The sequence below is a fragment of the Rattus rattus genome, chromosome 14 (assembly GCF_011064425.1).
Source record: "Rattus rattus isolate New Zealand chromosome 14, Rrattus_CSIRO_v1, whole genome shotgun sequence".
Taxonomy (NCBI): domain Eukaryota; kingdom Metazoa; phylum Chordata; class Mammalia; order Rodentia; family Muridae; genus Rattus; species Rattus rattus.
In genome coordinates this window covers 23,753,129-23,776,083 of record NC_046167.1, presented here as the reverse complement: position 1 = coordinate 23,776,083, position 22,955 = coordinate 23,753,129, and the positions used below count along the sequence as shown (strand labels likewise).

At 41.3% G+C, this 22,955-nt stretch overlaps 1 protein-coding gene across 4 annotated transcripts in view; it reads left to right on the top strand.

The window, feature by feature from the left end:
- Chrm3 (cholinergic receptor muscarinic 3) overlaps positions 1 to 22,955 on the top strand; it is a 447,786-nt gene that overhangs the window by 185,182 nt on the left and 239,649 nt on the right. For all 4 annotated transcript variants that reach the window (XR_004385797.1, XM_032885104.1, XM_032885103.1 and 1 more), the window contains exon 3: positions 20,050 to 20,111. The gene's annotated coding sequence lies outside the window, so the exon portion shown is untranslated. The remainder of the gene's footprint in view (positions 1 to 20,049; positions 20,112 to 22,955) is intronic.

Below are 22,955 nucleotides of genomic sequence, written 5' to 3'. Positions count from 1 at the left end.
ACTAGAATACCAGGCATGTGTCACTACACCCAGGGTCTGTTTATGTATTTTAAAAGGAAAGTCACTTTTCACTACGAGAAATGTTTACTAGTAAACAAAGGTGCACCCATACTTTATAAGGTTTTAAATATATTATTTTACAGGCTTATCCCTGAATTGCAATAGACAGAAGAAATTGTACTCATGGCCAATATCAAAGATAGTGTTGGAGGAAATTTTAAAAGCTTCTGTCTAATTGAATTTTAACAGCATTTAGCTACAAAGAAACAGGATTCCTTTCTTGCCAGCTGAGACTCCTCAGTGAGCGTCCCAGCACATGGAGGTACAACTCAAGTGTTCTGCCGTCTGAGACCTTATGTGCTCGACCCATATGCCTCCCTTGTTGTTCATGGGAGATTCTGCTTCTGAAAAAGTCCCTGCATACTTACTGTCTAACTAGACTTTTGTTTGATTTAATAAATAGAGTTTCTGCAAAGAGCCAGTCTGACAAAATGCTTCTTTGCTGATGTGTTTCCTACGTAGGTATTTCCCTCTATTTAGGTTTTTTCTGTGTGTCTTAAAGTCAGAGATGTTGGCACTTCCACATAAAGAAGCATCACATAGCTACTCTTGCCCAAAACATGTGTGTGTATGTATGTATGTATGTATGTATGTATGTATGCATGCATGTATGTATGTATATTTGGAGGGGTTAGCAGGATAGATGTATAAATGCTAAACTGTTAGGTATAATTTCTGCTTCAAGAAGAATTCTAACCTCACCAAGTGGGTTGAGTATACTATTGCAGTTTGAAATAATTTTTCTTAGAGAATCCTATTTATTTTTCTATTTGGCGTAACTGCAGGATTCTGGAAATAATACTCATTGAAACCTACAGATGAAGATTTTTTTGAGCTCCAATGGAAAAAGATAAAATGCTATGAGCTGCATATATTAAAGAATGATTGGAAGTTTTGACATTCGCATAGACATGACACCAACATAAACGTGGCAGACAACATGTCCCTCAGGTTTTCTGGAAGTTTCTAGAATTTTCTAGAATGTTATAAAAAAAATGGAATTACACCAAATGTTATCTTTTTTTACATTGCTCCTTTCAGGCATAATTTCTTGGAGACATTCATACTTGACTATTTTGAGAGTATATTTCTTTGTGTCAATGAGTACTAATTCTATTACAACTATATGCCACTTTATTTTCCCATTCACTTTAACAGAAGTTTGACTTATTTCTAGAGTGAGGTTGGTGAAGTAAATCTACAGACAAGTACATCTATGTCTTTTTATAGGGAAATGATGTCACTTCTCTTACTGGGCTTAAGACCAAGGAGAAGATTGTTTGAGTCAAATGTATACTCCTGTTTAACCCTTCAGGAAGGTGCCAAACTATTTTTGAAAGGCCACATAGACATTTGGCATTCCCAGAAGCAAAGGTTGGGGGAGGCGGGGTTCTGTTTTCCCACCACCTGCAGAAATTGCATGGCTAAGATTAATTTTCATTGTTCTAGTGAGCACTCAGTGACACCTATTGTCTTTACGCCATGTCTGTAAGGACTGATGCATCATCCTGAACTATCTACAGACACTCTTTGGTGGTGTGTCCGTTGAAATGCTACCTCTGTGGTTTCTCTTGGGCTGTTTTTATTATTTAGTTTAACAGTTCTGCACAAACACAAACTATATATATGTATATATTTTTTAAAAAGTATAAATAACAGCTCGCATTCAGTATCTCATAGTGCAATCACCCGTGTGTGTGTGTGTGTGTGTGTGTGTGTGTGTGTGTGTGTGTGTGGGTGTGTGGGTGTGTGCGCGCGCGCGCGTGCGCGCCTGCATGCTTATATATGTGGTGTACATGTGTATGCACATATGAAGCCGGAGGTTAATGTCAGGTGTCTTTCTCCATCACTCTCCAACTTATTTTCTGAGGTAGGGACTGTCAGTGACCTGGAGTTTGTCTGTTAGCATAGAGTAGCTGGACAGGAAGCTTCAGGAGTCCACTTATTTCCGCCTCCCCAGCAGGCCCTAGGACTGCGGTACATATCACCGTGTCTAGATTTTTACATGGATGCTATGGATCTAAACACAGGTCTCCTTGTTTGTACAGCAGGCACTTTTCTGACTAAACTGTTTCTCCGGGCCCTCAGTCATCGTTTATCCACATATTCTTCTAACTAAATTTTTATGGCCATTAAAATTGGTCTTAAAGGAACACTACAAAACACTAATCAATATTAGTATCAGTATCTGTGCTCCAGGTACTATGATGCACTCGCATTGATTCTTGCTACCTTTGTCCTCTGTATATTCACGATGGAGTAAATTTTGCTTGACAGTAACATGCTAAAGTCCCATGGCTAAAATCCCCCAGCTTTCGCTATTATTATCAAGCTGCTGCTGCAGTTCCTAATCCATTTATGAAGCAATGTAACTTTATGTGGACACTGTGATAGCTGAGATTGAAGAGCACACGGCTTACCAGGCATGGCTGCAGTCCCTTCCTGCAGACGAAAACAATTGAGTCCTTGTAGGTGATTGTGCGTTGTGATTTTGGGGTATTAGCTTTCAGGTGTTTGAGTGGTGGGTCTCTCCACGTAGGCGAGATTAACTTTAAATTCACAAGAGTCCTCCTGCATCAGCCCCCTCGGTGCCAAGATGACAAGTGTGCTTCTCCGCAACTGGCACTGTCTGTGGTTAAGAAAGAGCAAACTGAGGTACAAAGAGGACAGACAGACACCCTCGGTTGGCAAAATCGACAGAGGCAGGATCCCTACCACACTCTGACTCCAGTATCTACAGCCCCTGTGCTCTGAAAAAAACTTAGATGTTTTCTTTTTAAGAAGAAACTCGAGGGGTTGGGGATTTAGCTCAGTGGTAGAGCGCTTGCCTAGGAAGCGCAAGGCCCTGGGTTCGGTCCCCAGCTCCGAAAAAAAAGAACCAAAAAAAAAAAAAAGAAGAAGAAGAAGAAACTCGAACCACTTTCCCTCTGAAAACTACAACTTGTGCTTTAGCTTCGGAACCCTCGAACGAACCTTTGTAAAAAGGTAAATGATTTTTAGTTCAGTATTTCCCCCTCCCCATCAACAAAATTACCAAAGTGAATGGAACAGAATGGAAGCAGTGTAATAAAGGCTCTGTTAGCAGGGGACAAAAATATGCAACTTATAAACTGAGGCATTTTTTTTCATTACGCTTATTAAATGTGAAGGACTCTGTTTTACTGATTTTTCTAGTATGTCTTCCCTATGAGCAACTACGTCATGGAATGCCAGCCGCACCTGAGGCTTACAAGTGTTCATTTGTTTATTTGTCTGACAGAAAGCTTACCAGGAGCCATTTCTCTCTGAATGGAGCAACAGTTTCATGGAGCGGGTATAACTGTGTACAACATTGTGTAGTACAGCAGCTTCTCGCACCTCTCACTGAAAACAGATCACCAACAGGTTTATACTTAAGCAAATTGATTGGCGCTTTAGAGGACGAGTAGAAACTGTAATAAATTTTAGTCATTTCTCAGTACCACATGCAAGACTCTACTGCATGTAAATGAATTATTCTTGTGGACCCAGAGGATGAGGAGGCTCGATGGATCTCAATTGCGACTCTGTTATTGTCTCAGGAACCTGGCAACCGGTTTGTTTCTCTGCTTAAAGATCTTCAGGACCAGAAGCCCCTGGCTTTGTTCTGATCTCACCTTTCACCCTTTCAAAGGACCGTCTTGAAGTTATACTTTCGAAAAGGTTCTTAAGGAATCAGGTGCCAGGGTTCTAATTTGTATTTCAATTCATCTGTTTGTAGTTTGGGTTTAATTGTTAATTTGACACAACCTAGAATCATTCGGGAAGAAAGTCTTAGAAATTATCCAGATCAGTTTGCCCGTGGGCATGGCAAGGTCAGGAGACAGTGTCTTGATTATTAATGTGCATAGGAAGACTCAGCCCATCGTAAGCGGCACCATTCCCTAAGCAGTGTTTTGAATGATTATGAAACAGAAGACGTCTAGTTGAGATGAGGCAAGCAAACAAGGATGCATGCATTCATTCCCTCTGCTCTTGACTGTAGATGTGATGCTTAAGTTGCTGCCTTGACTTCCCTGTAATAATTGACTCTAAGTTGGATTTGGGAACCAAGCAAATCCTTTTGTCCACAGGGTGATAACACTATGACAGAAAGGAAACTGGAGAAGTCTGTCTGAAAACAAAATGACACCTTTGATTGGACTGTGTTTGCTGAATCTTCATTAGTTGATTTTATGAACGTAGCTGTGCCTGATGATTGGATTACCCTTCGTATCAATCAAGGATTTTTGTACTTTTTAACCTTTGTCAAAGTCCTCTTTATGGCTTCCAATCTTCTTTAAGTGAGAGAACTTCTCGTTCTGTAAATTGCATGCCCTCCTCTTCAGACAGATAAGGAGAAAGCAATCAGACCCAGAGATAAACAGCAGACAGCCTATTCCTCACTGCCTGCCAATTCAACTCTCCTGTAAACTGTGAGAGATGTTGTCCTATTACGCTGAGAAATTATGATTTTCTAATTCCTTTTTCTTCAGGCTTCCTTTGTGCCCACTAAAGGCACCCTAAGGATTTCCCACTATCCTCTGGATTCTACAGAAACTTACCTTGGGAGGGTGGGAACCTAACTTACTGGGAAATCCGTGATGATCACAATGGTTCTGGATTTAGAGTTGGACAGGTCAGCATCAAATCCCACCAGTGGGAAATCAACCTAACTTCCTGGGGACTCAGTTTCCCCTCCTCAACTATGGCAGTGAAACTTGACCCATACAATCCCCTCACCATAAAATTACAGTGAAAAAAAACTGACAGCACAACTTCTGTAAACTGTATGGAATGAGTAAGCCCGTGTTGCGTGTAAACTTGAGGTTAAGAGAGTGCTGCGTGAAACTCTTACAGAACTGGCAGATGGGATTCAGGGCGCTGTGCCCTCCATTTCCATGGCTCACCCAGTGCTCTTAGGAAAATGCCGGCAGTGAGAAGTGAGGAGGTGATGCGTTCATGAAACATGAAGCCAAACCATTGCTCCTCCCGCGGTTCTCATCTACCTTGCTGGAGCCTAATTCCATGGACCAGCTCATGACTTATGGCAGAGAAAGCATTTCTACCACCAGCACATTTGCACGTGACATGAGAGAAACAAATCTAGGTGCTATACATACATAATACATACATACATATATGTATTTTTATACATATTTGAATGTAGGTTTCTACATGTATATGTGTATGCATATGTGTATTGTGTATGTGTATATGTGTATACATATATACATATATAAAAGTTATGATCACACATGCATGCGGTGTATACACACACACACACATGCCCATGCATGCATGCATGCATACACACACACACACACACACACACACACAGTTTGTATCTTTGAAATGTAGTCCAGGTAAAGTACCACATAATGAATTAGAGTTCATGGTCCATAGGATATACACAGAAAGAAAAGAAGCCTGCAGGATTAAGCTTCCATATATAGTGATTTTAGGAAAAGGCCTATCACTGCGTAAGGAACAAAAACAAAGGAGCCATAACTTTTCGAGGAAAAATATCAAGTTTCTGTTGTGTCTATTCATGTCTCTGACCGCGTCTCTCCATGACGTCTGACATGTGTGTACATTTCATCCCATCTTCGCCTCTCTGTGCCTCCCTTTCACACATGTGCACCCCATCAGCCCACACCCACGACTGCAGGCTCTCATCAGAGTGACGCTCTGACGGGGTAATTAGGAAAGGTGCCCCAAAAGAAGCATCGTTCAAATAGCCCTGTAGCCCATCGGTGCTGTCGTAAAGCCTGTGGCTAAAACAAGCCGGTGATATGCATCAAAAGCTAACCTGTGCCCTGGCATCTGAAGAGACACAAAAGCCGGGAAAGTAACTGTGTTGGATAAAAACATTCATGACCATACTTATCCTTTAGAATGAGGCACAGCAAAGCATGGAAGATTAAAAAAAAAGATGAAAAGTAACCGTGCCACATATTGTATAAGAGTTTAGACAGCAGCTTAGCTTAGAATTGTTACATCATCAGTGTGACACGTTCAGGTAGCTATCAGGGCCTGCTTAGTGTGTGTCAAAGTAACGTTCAGAATTATAATGCTTATTTACAGACGGATTGATCTCTGTCACTTCTTTCCTTATGTCTCAATTTGCCACTGATCCAAACTGCCCTAAGCTGATAGAAATACTAACTTCTATCGTGTCCCACAAAATATTTATTCTCTGGGGCTGAAAATATGACTCAGCATTTAAGAGCAATCACTTCTCTTGCAGAGAGACCTGAATTCAGTTCCCAGGACCTATGCCAAGTGTCTAACGCCTGTACTGCATAATACCAGCTCCAGCGGATATGATGCCCTCTTCAACTTAAAGCACACACACGTACACACAGGCTCACACATACACAGAGAAAGGGGGGGCTCGCACACACACACAATTAAAAAATATATTAAATATATAGTCTCTTAGAACACATATTGTGTGTGGCTAAAGGACAATCATATGGACTGGCAAAATGGCTATGTGAGTAAACCTGGATTGCGACCTCAGTTTGACCTCAGACCCCCAAAACTGGTCCTCTGGGTTGCATATTGGCCATATACAGACTACATATATCACATAATAATAATAGATTTATTCAAAAAACTAATTCACGTGTAAGTAGAAATTAATTTATGTATTTTAGGCTTATTTATATTTAGAGTATGTACCACTCCCCAAATAGGTGTGTAATTTTCACAATTCTGAAAATAACTGTTGCAGTGATCAATAGTCCAGACACATAGGATTTGTGGAAATTTTCAAACTCCAGGGCATTATATTTAAATAAAAATACCTATTAGCCAAAAAGGTTTCACTTCGAGTCCCCAATACAATGGAAGAATGGCTATATTGATATTTGGCTGGCACAATTTTCAGTACTCATGCCCGCTTGGGTTTGATGTTAATAATGCAATGTTTAACGAGCCTAGTTATTTTCTTTATCTCCCAACTCAATCATAGTTTTAAAAGGTGGTCTCAGAAAAACTGTTGTTATAAGACTTAAACTATTCCCATATCAATTTATTTTACTTCTCAATTTGGAACCAATATTCAAAGTATACACTTTCCCACTTCTCCTTCCTCGGCAACTCCCCTCAGGTTCATTCCCAGTACTCTGTCTATACCTGGCCTCTCAAGTCTGAAATGCAGATATTATTTCTGTAAAGCCTCCATAGACCAGACAAGTGAGCTCAGCTCTGGCAAATATCTGGAAGGAAAATGACATAGCAAACCATCCCTAATACACTCTGGGGAGATCACGTTAAATAGCAATGGTGACTTCTAGCTTCTATAACTCTTTCTATGCACCGCTTCTCTCCTATATACTCCAGGTTTACTGTTTTATCCCATGTTTTCAAAAAGAAAAGTGAGACCTTTGGAGATACTGGAACTTGTCAAAATCTAAAATATGGGTAGGTCTTTCTAAGAGAAAACAGACTGCCATCTGACAGTCTCTCTTCCCTGACGAGCCCCTGAGAATTGCTTATACAGAAGTGAATCACATCTGCTTATTTAATACTAGAGCCACGGGGAGCCTTCAGTTTCTGTTTTAGGACATCAGGCAGGAGGTGAGCCTTGGCTATCAGAAAATATTGGTCATTGTTGTTTCCACTTCTGTGTGTATGTGTGTGTTGCATGAATTTGTGTGTGCACGTATGTGTGCTGTGTGTGTGTGTGTGTGTGTGTGTGTGTGTGTGTGTACGTGTGTGTGTTGACAGGTGTATTGGTGCACATGTTTTCTGAATTTTAAATCCAAGGTGGTTGATGTCAGGAATCATCCTCCACTGCTCTCCCACTGTATTCACAGAGGCAGGGTCTCTCAGTCTAACAGAGTTAGCAGACACGGCTTGTCTTGCTAGGCAGCTTGCTCTAGAAGTCAACAGTCTCTGCTTCTGAACTGGACTTGCACGGAGACACCACACTGACACAGCATTTAAGTGGGTGCTGGAGATCTGAATCCTGGCACTTACATTTGCGTGGTGCACATTCAAACCACCGAACCACCATCTCCCAGTCCCTCCACTCATTACTCAGACAAACGCACAGGCAGTGTGAAACTTCTAAAGGTATGTGTGAAACTTCTATAGGTATGTCCAGAATTTAATCTGTACATTCGCCAGGCACCTGAAGAAAATCAACATATCTTAAGTGAAAAAGAAAAATGGCACCTTGTGTCTGATATAGGTCTCTATCTCTATCCTTAGTGCAGACAGAAGCAATACCACAAATTTGTACCAAGAATTGATACCAAAGTGAAAGTGGACCTTGGACACTGCATAGAAAGCATGTTTCTTATAGGACTCTAGGTGGCCAGAGTCCTTCGCTACACTCTGTAAACAACATTTAAAAATGGTGCCCCAAGCCCAGCTCAGACTCCTCCATTTCTCTCTTCTGCAGTAGTCATCCTGAGCTTTCATCATGGTTTTGCCTCTGTGTGTTTTTTCACATGGGTTATTTAGTACCGATGGACATACATTAGGGACAGCTTCAGAGATAGAAGTGCCATAAATAAATAAATAAATAAATAAATAGCAACTTATAAACACCACTATTAACAGTACCATTACACATTGAATATGTAACCTTTTAAAATGTGATCAATCAATGTATTTACATATTGGGTACAATTAGATTTCCTACGTGTCCTGGCTATTGTAGTCAGGCGGGACCAGTGTCTGACCCAGTAACAGAGGCTAATCTAGAACTCACCTCACCATTAAGTCCAGGGTATCCTTAAACTTATAGAAATCTTCCTGCCTCAGTCTTCCAAGGGCCGTGATTGCTGCGTAACCCCTGACACCCAGCACATTTTGTGTAGATATTTTAATATAAGACAAAGAAGTTACTAAAAGATCATTAGACCTAGGTTTTCTGCTTTATCCATTCCTTGACATAATGCATAGGATATCTTACACAACCTTTCTTTAAGATTTTTCTCCTAGGGCATCTCTTAAGTGACTTCCAGCTCTGGGCATTTGCCGCATAGATCCAGGGCGCCCTTGGCTGCTGGTAGTCCAATATCCAGCAGTATGTGTGCTAACCATTCACCAATCAAAAGCTCATGGAAGCCAATGTGGAAACACCAGACTCACTCAAGCCACTTGAACATTTTCCGAAAGATTATTTAACAGGAAAAACATCAGGGTATCCGATTGAGTGTGACGTTTACACTGCCCGTGGTGTTATATTTCCTGAGAACAGCTGTCCAGTTGGAGTTGCAAAATTATAATTCATCATCTTCAAAGTGACCTTTCCAAATATTTAAGTTGTTGAAGTTTTAGCAAAATATAGTCTCGGGGACTCATTAAAAAAACTTTAAGAGCATGTCTGAGACTCTCAAGGTTGCATTTTAAGCCTTGGTATTTGAAAGTCTGTATTCCTAAACAATGTTGTTAGATTCCTTTTCAAGCTCCATATTGATTGTTTTGTTGATGCTACTGTTGTTGTTGTTGTTGTTGCTGCTGCTGCTGTTGTTGTTATTGTTGTTGTTGTTATCGTTGTTCAGCACATATTCAATACCCCCTTTTCAGGGAGATAAGTTTACTTTTCACTATAGAGTCAATGAACTTGGTAAAAATACTTATGCAGACTTGAAAGCAAATTCATTATCGTCTGGACGAGACTTTGACTGAGTCGTTTTATGTTTTTCTGTACTAGAGCAGAGACAGTTACTCCTGTGCTGCTAAGCCAATGCAGCATTTTCTCTGTCTTTCCTAAGAGTCCCAGAGCCATAAAACAAGGTTTGGGAACCAGGTGTCAGAATGGACATCCCTTCAGGAAAACCATGGTCCACATCTCAGCTCACACTTCTGGCTATTCCTGCTGTGAGACTTGGGAAACATAGTATGGAGATAACCCAGTGACTTTATTTAAACATTGAATCCCTTTCTAGCATGCTACAAAAGAGCTTTAGGAACATTGAGTGTGATCTAGGAAATGTTGTGTACACCTATGAAATCGCATGTGATTGCAGATTGCCTCCTTAAACTCTGTCATGTTGGCCAGTTGTCCAAATCAGACAATCTCTATGGCTCTACTGTACAATTCCTTTAAGAGTTAATTTTGTTAAAGATGATGGAACAGTAGGAAAAAATTGAACGTACAGCATGACTCTAAAACTTCTGTAGTTGTGCATATGTATGGTGTGTGTGGTGGGGGTGGTGGTGTATGTCACGGCATAGATGTGTATGTCAAAGGATGACAACCTTAGGTGTGAGTCATCACTTTCTACCTCTTTAGAGATGGGGCCTCTTGTTCTCTACTCTATATGCCAGGCTAGCTCTCCTACAGCTTTCAGGGGTTCTCCGATCTCTGCCCCCTCCCCCCATCTCACCATATGCATGCTGGGATTTCAGGATTATAGCTGCCTGCACCACTGCATTCAGCTTCTCTTGGGCTCTGAGGATTTAAACTCGGGTCCTCAGACTTGTGCAGCAAGCACTTTACCCACTGAGACATCTCCCCAGCCTTACAGTTTTCAAATAAGTATACTTGAATGCGTCACACTACGTGACCGACAGTTCCGGAACTACTTTCCATCGCGTCTCTGGTACAATGGTAAGACGATCGATGACAGTTTGTAACTAAGGGGACCACTGGAAAGCCCCATGGAAGCATCCCTTGCGTCCAGAGTATCATTGATCATCCTTTTTATATTCTATCACTACAATCATCTCAGCTGCATCCCTAAGCATCTCGCTATACAGAACGGTTTATGAATCTCCTTGGTTCATAGTTGTTTCCTTTCTTTTTAAAAAGATTTATTTATTTATTTATTTATTTATTTATTTATTTATTTATTTATTTATTATAAGTACATGGTAGCTGTCTTCAGACACACCAGAAGAGGGCATTACAGATAGTTGTGAGTCACCATGTGGTTGCTGGATTTGAAGACCTCTGGAAGAGCAGTTGGCGCTCTTAACCACTGAGCCATCTCTCCCGCCCCAGTTTCCTTTCTTTTTGTTAATTATTTGTAAGAAGTTTTTCTTGCCTGCAGTGTACCAATGCAGCACTGCAGCTCTCAAGTACCATTTCCTCTCGTGTGTCCATTTATCTAAGCAGCAGTGAGGCACATGTGGGCACATAGATGTTTGTCAAAGTAATAAATGCACAAATACCTCGCAGGGATAACATTTCATCATGAGGAAGGCGATAAGCTCCGTGTGAACCAAAGTGAGGGCCTCGATAGAGGGAATGTGCCACATACTCACATTGCCCTGTGAAAAATGCCTGACAGAGCAATTTAAAGACAGACAGCCTCATTTTGTTTCAATTAGGGGATGAAGATAATTAGGGCTCTCACAGAGGAGCCAAGGTCAATTATCAGCACCCATGCCAGGCAGCCAGCAACTGATGGTAACTCCAGCTGCAAGGGATGTGATGCCTCTTCTGGCTTTCACGGGGACTCACCCACACAAGACATCCACACAAAGACACATAAATAAAAATAATTAAGAATAAGACTTAGTCTGTGCACAGTTGGTGGCAATGTGGCCCAGGAACTCAGTTTGTGCATCCTCAGAACAGTATTTGGCGAATCTCACAGCAACCTTTCTTATCTGGAACAGCAAGTTATGTGGTTTACTCTTGCAACTGGATTCAAAGTAACTGCGGCCCTAAATATTTCATCCTGGGTCTGGTTGAGTATGAATCCCAGAACGGTAAAGGGCTGAGCTGAGCCCTTTGTTTCAGGACATGCTCCTTAATTTAAGCCTATCTTTCCTCAGAGTTTATACATGCATATAAATATGCACGTGCATGTGTTTATGTGTGTATGCGCATGTGTTTATGTGTGTATGTGTGTGTATGTATGTATGTATGTATGTATGTATGTATGTATGTATGTGTAAAACTGAAATTATCTTCTTGGCTCATTAGAGAGTCCATTCTGGACCCTGTAAGCCTCTACAGTGAAGTTTAATACTTGATTCTGAGGTTTCTAGCCTAGTTTGCATATGACAGCTTGCATTTAAATTTTTGTTATTCAGATTAAAAATATTATAGATGTATTCTTGTGCTCTTAATTTCAGAAAGTTGGTATGAACAAATTTTGAAAGATCTAGTGCCTAGTATTGCTTTTATGATGTAATAAAAGGTTTTCTGGCAAAACCTTTTTTAAAAAAAAGACTTTGAAGATTAAAGAATGAAAAAAATGAAAAAGGGAACATCCCGAAAGAAGCCAGTCTTGGATACCAAGCAGAAAAGTACCCTTGTTTGCTTGTTTAAGAGTAAATCTGCCTACAGACTTTAAACTGGAGCAAAGACACATACGTCTCTGTCTTCTAGACCATTCCAAAGTGCTGGGGTTGAGTCTGGCTGTTCTACTGTTAGAGCGATGACCTGAGAGGGTAAATGTCCCCCTTGATCCTGTAAGATGGCTCTTTAGCTCCTTCGGGAAGCATCCAAGGGAAAGTCCTTTTTAACAATCTAATCCCCAGGACCATTTCATCCCTCGATTCCTTGGCCCTTGTAAACATCATGACTTGGTCAGCTCTGCAAAACTGCTGAAAAAAAATGACATTTATTCCCGGACTTTCATATTCATGCTATGACTTAGAGAGCCAGAGAAACTCCGGGGAGGAGAGGCACTAAGAGCAGGCTGCGATTTAAAGACTGTAATTAAAGTCACCTGGAGCAGGACTGGGGAAAGGTCACCTGAAGAAAACGATGGTTAACATTTCCAACCCCTGAGCTCACCCATGTCTGCTGAAAAGCAGCATTTTAAAGATATAGCACGGTTTATAAAATTAAGCCATTTTAGGACTGGCAAATTTCTTTTGTTACATTTTTTTAGCTTTTAAAGATTACAGGAAACTATTTGCAGGCTTGAAAAATTTCTAGTTATGGTTTCATGGCAGAAATAATAGCATTGACTTTTAAGGTTAGGATGTCTTTCCTCATAGGGTGACTCACTGAAGGGTGCATTTTGTAGTTTTTCTCTAAGACACGAACTCTTTTATAATCATTTCTCTGCAATATAGCTACTGTTTTTATTTTTCACTACATATTTTTTTAAATCATCTCTTTATTCGTCGCCTCACAGTAATTACTCCAGATAAATCTTCTTCCCAATTGGCTCTCAGCACGAAGAGTCCTTGGAACCCCAAGGGTAATGAAAGGGTATCAGTAAGAATTCATACACATAGATATTGGTATTGTCTTAGTCAGGGTTTCTATTCCTGCACAAACACCATAACCAAGAAGCAGGTTGGGGAGGAAAGGGTTTATTCGGCTTACAGTTCCACATTGCTGTTCATCACCAAAGGAAGTCGGGACTGGAACTCACACAGATCAGGAAGCAGGAGCTGATGCAGAGGCCATGGAGGGTGCTGCTTACTGGCTCGCTGCCCCTGCCTTACTCGGTTTGCTTTCTTATAGAACCCAGGACTACCAGCCCAGGGACGGCATCACCCACAATGGGCTGGGCCCTCCCACCTTGATCACTAGTTAAGAAAATGCCTTACAGCTGGGTCTCATGGAGGTATTTCCTCCAGGGAGACTCCTTTCTCTGTGATAACTCCAGCTTGTGTCAAGTTGACACACAAAAGCAGCCAGAACAGGTGTATAGCCATAAACATATGCATGAATGTAAATATCTGCACAAATTGATGAATGCAGCATTGTAGATAGATCAATGGGGATAATATACAGTTATAGTGAGGAAAGGGGAAATAACATAGCCTAACTTTGGATGTGACTATTTCATAACTCATGAGTCACTGCTATGGGAATACATATCTAAGTGTGCATATGTATATAAGGATTATTATTACTATACTAATGATAAGAAGAAACAACTTTACAAAAGAACCAACTGAGTGAAGCAGATCAATTCTCAATAAAATCCTACATGAGATACATGTGTGTTGATTAAAACAACTCAACTATTATCTAGTGTAAAGGCCAAATGAATAGACGTCTAGGTGGCATGGTCACTCTGGAGAAGATGGGTGTATTTCAAAGAAAGGAGGGCACAAGAAGTGACAGATATCAAACAGTTAATACCAAGGAGACTGAGAGAGGAAGGAACAAAGACCATTTATGCTTTTTTTTTTGAATGGCATTTGTGATTTTAAAAAAGTAAAAAGAAAATCATCTATTGCATATTACTTGACTTTTGCATGCCTCTTTTCAAGTTCTGCTTCTGAGTTGGGTTGCTTGGAATTAAGGCTTATAGAGGTCAAGGTTCAAGAGCACACAGGCAGAAACTAGGTGAACAATAAATGGTCCTCTCTCAGTCATCTGTGTAGGCTGCTGCTAACTATAAAGTAAACTTATCTCATAAGTTTAAACAGAAAACTGCCTTTTATGTGATGCCTCTTTAAACCTCATTTCAAGTGACACTAACAGGACCTCCAAGGCTCAAAAAAATAGAAAGTCTACAAAAAAAATAACTTATGATACATATAGAGCCACCGCAATTAGACAAGATGGATACAGACCCACCTTGGGAGGAAGGTGAAATTGCAAATACAGAGGCGTAATGCCAGCAAAACCATGTGGACCCCTCTTTGAAGATCACCCCATATGTCATCTGCAACCAGCTTCCAGGGACACTAACAAGACACCAATGAATATTTAAGAGCACCAGCCCTGTCCTGCTAAGACTGAACCCCCAAAGCTCAAAAAACATCATAAGGAAGGGGGAGGGAAAGTTTCTGAAACCAGGAAAGGGAATAACCTCAAAATGTACAAGAAATACTCAAGTTAATAAAAAAAAAAAAAAAAAAACCAAATAACTCCTTCACCCAGTTATGTCCCAGATGGAGGCCCCGTCGTATATTCATTGCTATGAATTACCTTCAAATTCATCCTTATAGGAGCTGAAGAAATGGTTCAGGAGTTAAAAGCACTTGGTATTCTTGCAAAGATCCTGAGTTTGGGTCCTAGCACCCATGTCAAGCAATTTGCAACCGCACGGCCAGCTGTAACTCCAGCTCCAAGGGATCTGGTACTTCTGAGATCCCTTGTGTGTGCACTAACAGACAGGCGTACACACTCACATGCAGAATCATGTATTAAAAATAAAAGTTTCTTAGAAGCAATTACTATAAAAGGAGTTGATGGAGTATGAAAAGTGTTATGCCGAGATCTACTCCTTTGGAAATTGATAGACACTAAAATGTTTACCTTAATAAATGGAGCTGGAGTTTGGGGTGTTACTTTTTTATCCTTATACTGAAAAATGTCAGTAAACAGGAAAGCGTTGAGTAAATGTCTGCTTTGTCTTCAGCCATAGCCTATTTAAAATTCAGATTTCATTTGAAACTTACTGTGAACAACAAAAAAATGTTATTCAGAATCCAGAAGAATTGAGCTAAGATGAATTTTCAACTTCAATTTTCAAGGGCTTTAAAAAGAAATCAAAACTGAAACTAACCTCCATTTGGTTTTTGTATACAGTAGAATTGAATAATAAACGGAAGACTGGATATTAAAAATCACACGTGTTTGTTTTATGCCAAGTTTGTTCTTCTTCGGTTTTTCCTGCATCCTTTAGTATATGCTATAAATGGAAGTGACATTTAATGGCTTGAAGCAGCCAACAAGTTTAGTCTCTACTTTGATTTTATATGGTCCTGTGCTACCCCCATTAAATCGTTGAAGTGTTTGTTATGGTGCATGAAATCTAAACATTGCTAGTAGGAGTGGGAGTGGGAGGGCCCAGCCCACTGTGGGGAGCACCATCCTTAGGCAAACGGACCTGAGTTGCATAAGAACTGTAGCTGAGCAAGTCAGGAAGGAGCACTCCGATGTGGTTCCTACTTCAGTTCCTGCCTCCAGTTTCCTGCACCAAGAGTCTGTCTTTAATTCCCATAAGCATGGCCTGTATGTAACTTTAAGTCAAGTACCTCCTTTCCTTCTCAAGTTGCTCGTGTCTATCTCAGCAAACAGAAAACAAACTGGGACAAATTCTGGTAAATATTTGTTGTGGCTTTTCCTATTAATCATAGAGTATGGACCTGCCAGCCAGTCCATTTATTTACTGGACAAGGCTTTGGGACAGTTACTGACCCTTTATTGGACCTATGGGTTTCATTTACAAATTGAAAATAAGGACCAGCACTTACTATCCCAGCTCCTTTTGATTGCTGCTGTTTTGGGTTCTTATATATCAGATGAGGTCATCTTATTTAAAGAACTATTTAGCGCTGAGAAGATAGCTCACCTGATAAAGAGCCTTCTGCATAAGCCTGGGGACCTGAGTTCTATCCTTGGTACCCTTGGGAAAAGCCTGGATGGTGGCATTCCATTTTAATCCCAGAGCTAGAGAAGTAGGAACGGGAGGATCCCTAGCTCAAAGGCCAGCCAGCCTAGCCGAATCAGTAAACCCCAGGTACCAATGAGAGACCCTGTGTCAGAAGCACAAGGTGAGTGACATCTGAGGGACAGTACCCAACATTATCCTCTGACTTCCATATGCATGTAAGTGCATACACATGTATGCATACACACACATACATACATGCATGAACATACATGCATGCACATACACCCACACACATACACATGCACACACATACATGCATGAACATACATGCATATACATACACCCACACACATATACATGTGCACACACACACAAACACACATACACATACATACACACACATACATAAACATACACACACACACACACACACACACACACACACACACACACACACACCACTTCATGTTGTAAATTACTTTGTTTCCCCTACTCTGAATCGACCAATGAGAAGTGAGATGAGGGACAGATCAGGGAGTGGGTGACTTCTGCCTGAGCATCAACAAGAAAGTAATGCCAATGAGCCTTGCCTAGTCTCTGAGTTTAATGCTATATTTATCATAAACCCATAAAAAGACTTTCAATCTCAATTTTGCCAAAGCACTTGTTATTTTGGTCTTCAAATAAATCAGACTAGCAAACTTTGAAATTGAAATGGGAATATTTTGATTGCCCCTAAGGGTCCAAGATCTAATTTCGGACAAATTCAAGAGTTAAATTAGTTAATTAAGCCCAGTTATTTCAAGACTGTGAACAGGTTCTATTCTATCTAAATCAGATGACTGGGGACTCATTTATCATTCACTTAAATTGAAAAAAAGGGAGGGGTGGACATCTAAGCTGATGCTTTGTGTCTTTTTAGAAATAAGAGAATGTGTATCCTCAAAATAATTAAGACGATTTAAGTTTAAAGGACATAAATCCTGTCGGATTGTCATCCAGAAAGTCCAGAGTTGCACTTCACATCAGCTTCTGTTATTGCAATAGTGGACAGGTGACCTAACTCTTGCATGTTGTCAATCAAAGAGTAGTTTGCATCCCACAGAAAGAAACCCATCTTTTAGCTTTCCACGGTTATTCCCCAGCACTGTGCCCCCTCTATGTTCAGCTTTCTGCATAATTGTGACAGTCATCTTTGACATCGCCAGTAATATTCTAAGACTGTAACCTTCTGAACCATGCTTCCTGGGATTTGCAAAAGCCTATCTTCTACAGTCCGAGATTTACAGCTTACTCCCGAGTGAATGCCATGTACAATTAATTGGCAATAAAATGACTTTGAAGCCAGGACAGAAGCCAGGACGTTTGCTAGTTTTCAAAGTGAATACTTTGCGGTATCTGATCCGGGAGAAACTTGGGGGTTTTCCGCCTCAGGAACTGCTCCCATATTCATTAGTGAACAGAAACTTACAGCAACTGATTCTTTCATAATCTATTCCTCATGGACTATTGTCACATTAATGTAATCTTGTGTAAGTTTACATTACCCGTGTCTATATGTTGACTTGTCAAAGCAATCTGGATCCAAGATGTCAGCACATCACGAGTCCTGGTTGTCAATTAGACAGCTTTGTTGACCAAAGTCTGCCCTGGCAAACTGACCCAATTTTAACAATGAGATCCAAACTATGGCTGATGGTTGGTAACTGTTCTCTGGAATGCGGTAGGTTAGGATCAGGTGATTTATCTGCATATGAAAGGAATCATCTGGCTACACATTCGCCCTGGAGTTCAGTCTTCGGTACCCACTTGAAAAGCCAAGCCTGGCCATAGACAGATATAATGCAAACGCTCTCCTATGAGAACCCCAGCAGTGACGAATGAACCCTGCATTCATCAGCACGCCCGCATGCTGCTTGCTAGATGACGATGAGAGAGAGAAACACCGCCTGCCTCCTCCCACCAAAGTATCATTGGACCACAGCTTGAGAAAGGATGGGAGTGTTTATGTGGGGCTAGGGACAGATGTTCGTTTTCAAGGATGTATTGCTGTAGAGATGATGTTAAAGCAAGCACAAGAATGCAATGGTAGGACGCTCAAACAGAACCAGATTCAAGGTCTGGGCTGGGACGACCTAAGTCCCAGCCACACCATAGCCTCAGTTTCTTGCAATATATATATATATATATATATATATATATATATTTAAATATATATATCTCTACAATTATTTAAAATTAGGTTAACAAAAGAAGTGGGGTTGGGGATTTAGCTCAGTGGTAGAGCGCTTGCCTAGCAAGCGCAAGGCCCTGGGTTCGGTCCCCAGCTCCAAAAAAAAAAAGAAAAGAAAAGAAAAGAAAAAAAAAAGAAGTGCCCCGTGTGCTGGTTAGGTTTTGTCAAATTCTCACACACCTAGATATACCTGAAGAATTTCTACTGAGGAACTGCCCCCATCAGATTTACTGTCCTCATGTCTGTACAGCATTTTCTTGATTTCTGATTGATAGCGGGGGCGGGACAAGCCCTCTATTTGCAGAGCCATCTTTGATGAGCCTCAGAGGTAAAAGAAAGGTAGCTAAGCTAATCAGAAGAAGCAAGATAGTAAGCTGTGTGCTCTTCAGTCCCTGCCTCAACTTCCCTCCGTGATGAGCTGTAACCCACAGAGTGAAATAAGCCCTCTCCTCTCCGGGTCGCTATTGGTCACTATATGTTTACCACAGCAGAAAGAAAACTTGGTCACTTCTCTAAGGTTCCAGCCCTAGGGCTAGAGCTTTGAAATGAGGGCTACATCTGAGTGGTTTCCTTAACATTTCATTGTCTCCATGAATAAGAGGGGTCTGCTCCTGAGGTGATCACATGAGTATATTCTGGAATAGTATGGGGGCAGGTAGAATGCAGGACCTCCTGGGATATTAGGCATGTGACTTCCCTTTGAAATAAGGTTGGGGGAGGGGATGCTGAAAAGGGAGGATGGGGATGCCATTGTTCTCACTTTCAGGTGAGTGACCTTCTTTGCTACCCTGACCTTAGGGAGACTTTGGGAGGGTGGAGCTGTAGAGCCAGGAGCTCACTGGGGTTTGGTTCCTCTCTTTCCCTTTCTTTCTCCCCACCTTCCATTTCTTTTTTAAACTTATTCACTTTACATCTCTCTCCCTGCCCCCTTCCTGGCCATCCCCTCCCACAATCTTTCCCTCCAGCCTCCTCCCATGGTATTCCCACACCCTGATACATCAAATCTCTGTGAGGCTAAGCACTTTCTCCCCCACTGAGGCCAGACAAGGCAGCCCGGCTAGAAGAACACATCCCACATACAGGCAACAGCTTTTGGTATAGCCCTGACTCCAGTTTTTCAGGACCCACATGAGATCAAGCTGCAGATCTGCTCCATACCTGCAGTGAGGCCTAGGGTCTTTCTCTACCCTGAGACACTGGGAATCCTCCAGTCTACCTTCAAATTCTGGAATTCCAGATGTGCAGCACCATACCAGGCTTTTTAGTGTGAATTCTAGAGGCTAAACTGAGATCCTCACACTTGGGTGACAGGAGCTTTACTTACTGAGAGTGACAGATAACTTAGCTTTTCTGAATCCCTGTGTCCTCATCGCTGGTAACATGGAAGTTCATCCTTGTGACGTATAAATTCACTTCCAGTTGGAAATTCTATAACTTTCGTATGTTGCTTCAAGATGTTTTCTCATAAACATTGCCTTCAACCTTCCCAGGGTTCTGTTCATTTGTTAACCACATTTTGTTTTCTAGTGCTGCATTCTGACTAGTGGCCAAGCACGTGACATCCCGAACTTCTGCAAAGGTACAATAAGGTAAGTGTCTTTTCTAGTTGATTCTTTGCTTGAAAGGGGGAAATCAATGACTTGATCTATATGAACTAATCAATGAGAAATACAATTGTGAGTTGGAGTTTAGAACCATTTAAATTTTCTGCTGCGTGTATCACCTTTCCCCCTTCCAAATAATGGGCTTCACTGTGGTGTCTTCATACATACATGCCATTATAATTTGTCCACATTTATCCCCAGACTTTGTGCATCTCAATATGACTATACAGACATGCTCAATTGTGTCTTGGTATAAATAATACTGTGTCCTTTCCTTGTCCAATTCAAATTTAAAGTAATGGCATGCTTACGAAATTTGAAACAAGCTGGCTTTATTTTAAAATGTGTATGTATGGACATAGATAGATAGATAGATAGATAGATAGATAGATAGATAGATAGATAGATAGATCACTTACCTCAACACCATCAGAATGAAGAATATTTGAATTACCAGCATGTGTGTTGGTTTGTACAAACAGATCACTGTACAAATATATTCTTGAGTAGCTTCTGGGAAGGTGGCTTGCTTCTGCCAGTCTTTTAAGCTTAAGAACTATCCTTTGACTTATATTATCTTGGCTCAAGCAGTCCAGAGAGATTGTGAGCACAAAGAAAGAAGATTATAAAACACACAATTTTCTTTGCATGTTACTGCTGGGTTTTTTTTTTTCTATCCAGCAAATACTGTTACTATCCTACCCCAAGTCCATTCTTCTTCCCTGGAAAAATCTTGGTGCTGTGAAGGGCAGCATAGCACTTCCGCTAAAAGTCCATATCCTAATGGACATGCTGACTCACATCTATAGCACCAGCACTCAGGAAACCGACACAGAAAGATTGCCATGAACTTGAAGCCACTTCTGGGCTACATAATGAGTTTCAGGTCAGTCAGGTTGCCACATGTAATCTTGTCTTGGAGGGGAAAATGACCTGCATCCAATCCTATCTTCCTAGTACTCTTTACTTGAGCTGTGTGACCCAGTTTGAGCCCACGGGCTTTGGTTAACAGCTGTAAAGAAAGTTTCCTCAGGAAGAATTGGGTTTTGAATGTTTCCCTTTGTTTCTGTCTGGAGGTTCTAATGGAGACACATAGCCTCAGATTTCAGTCTCAATGCAGCACACTCATAGGCATCAAGAGCATGAAGAAAAAATAACATAGACCCTGAAGAGACTCTGTGTGTGTGTGTGTGTGTGTGTGTGTGTGCGCGTGCACACTTGCACACACACTTGCATACTCATGCATTGAATTGGCCCAGCTTTTGTTGCATCATCTGACACTCAGATCCAAGAGAAGACCAAGCCGACCCACAGCCTTCACACTGGGCCATTATGCTCAACATCTTTCCACACTTGGCTTAATCTCCAGAACAATATGATAGGGCACGGACTTCTTTTATCCGTGTTTTGTAGAAGATGAAACAGCTCTGAGATTCTAATGACTTTGTCTAGTCAGTGGATTTGTTGGGTTTGCAGTATAACTTTTGGTTGTCTTTCCCCATATTGTACCTGTCCAGTCTTATCTGGCAGTCTGGTGCAAGGAGCCTAGGCCGTGGCTGGTTACATTTTTATAGCAATTAAATAAGACTGCTCAGCTCAGAAATGCTTTGTGGGTTCATGAGGTTTCCATTAGCGTATTCTCTTATCAGATTGGGTGAACCAAGTGAGTCTATTCATTTCTAGGACAAAATAAAAGATATGTAAAGGAAAACATTGGGTCTGGGAGCACAGAAATGCCTTGGAGTCGCCTATGAATGCTAGGGAATACTGTAGCGTCCCTAGTGTATTTTGTTCTTTTGAAATAAATGTTTAGAAGACGTGGTCTGCGTGTGGCCACTAAAATTCGTATTTTACCCTGTTATCTCAACCTCGAATACTCTTCTTCATGCAGCCATTATTTTCAATCACGTTCACTTGCTTCCAGAAAAGAAATAATGCAGATCAAAAACTAAGATATGTAATGAAAATTTTTTTCCAAGAAAAAAAAAATCATGCCAGGCACTGAGGGAGGCTCCGAGCTGTGTCTGGGAAGGAGGGGCTGAATACTGAGGGAGAGACCTGGGCTGGAAAGGAAGAGGACAGACTGGAGGTGAAGCTCATCTTGTCTGAATGGTTTTTAATAGTCACTTCGCCTTTCCGGACCTCTGCTTTTTGCTTGTAAGTGGAGAGTATGAAGGTGTACCTGTACGCTCATCACACAAACTTGTCCCTCGCCTCCTTGGGTCTTCTCTGACTTTTAGGAAAGACACGGTCCCCTTCCAGTCAAGGATCCTTGATTCATCAGCTCCTCTCTTTCCCCTTCACTTTCCTCCAAATGTATCCTGGGTCTCTGATGTCTCTTGCCATAGTCCTCACTACTCTAAGGTATCCCACTACCTCTTACTCTAGAGAATTAGCTTCCTGGTGGTCACCTGACTTCCACTCTGGCAACTGAGAAATGCTCAGTAGCGTGGTAAGACCTACTTGAACCCACCGTTCTTCCCCATGCATTTACAATGAGCCCTGACAGATTGCCGTGACTTAGAGCATCTGCCAGGATCTGGCTCCCACTTGTCCCTGTTCTCTTTGCTTCCCAATCTTCGTCCTCACTCCTTCTGATTCTTTTCTTGAATGTGTCTCATCGTTCTCTCCCCTTGGGGCCCTGACACTGCCCTTGGCACTTTGACACCATTCGGCATTTCCATTGATTCGTTTTTCCCCTAGACTGTCTCTCTTCCCCCTTCCCTTCCTTCCCTTCCTTCCTTCCCCTTCCTTCCCTCCTTCCCTCCACTCCCTCCTTCCTTTTCCTTCCTCTCCCCTCCTCTCCTTTTTCTCTTCTCTCCTTTCTCC